Genomic DNA, 392 nt, shown 5'->3' on the forward strand with positions numbered 1-392 from the left:
ATGACCTAATCAGGACAAAAGTATTGTACGCGAGACGCCCAACTTCACCTACTTTGAAAGTGCATGTCAACTGACGTCATGGTAGAGGACGTGGTCACTTTCATGACCATTTCCTGTTACAAGCACTTGATTTTCCTACACCAGAAGGCTCTGAGTAGTGGTGTGGGTTTAATCGCATCTCCTGCTTCTTCTCTTATTGCGTTGTTATTCAAACTTTACATTTGAACAAAGGATGAACAAAGGCTTGATCACCCTGACCTTTAGGGACATTTTATTTCATCGCAGCAATGCAAATGGCCCCAGAATGTTAGTTTTCCTGTACAAGAGTGAGTTGTATCTGACAGTCCTCCATCTAAAAGCAATGGCGTATAAAAGTTTGAGTCCAGTCCTCC

This window comes from Etheostoma cragini, chromosome 7 (assembly GCF_013103735.1).
Source record: "Etheostoma cragini isolate CJK2018 chromosome 7, CSU_Ecrag_1.0, whole genome shotgun sequence".
Taxonomy (NCBI): Eukaryota; Metazoa; Chordata; class Actinopteri; order Perciformes; family Percidae; genus Etheostoma; species Etheostoma cragini.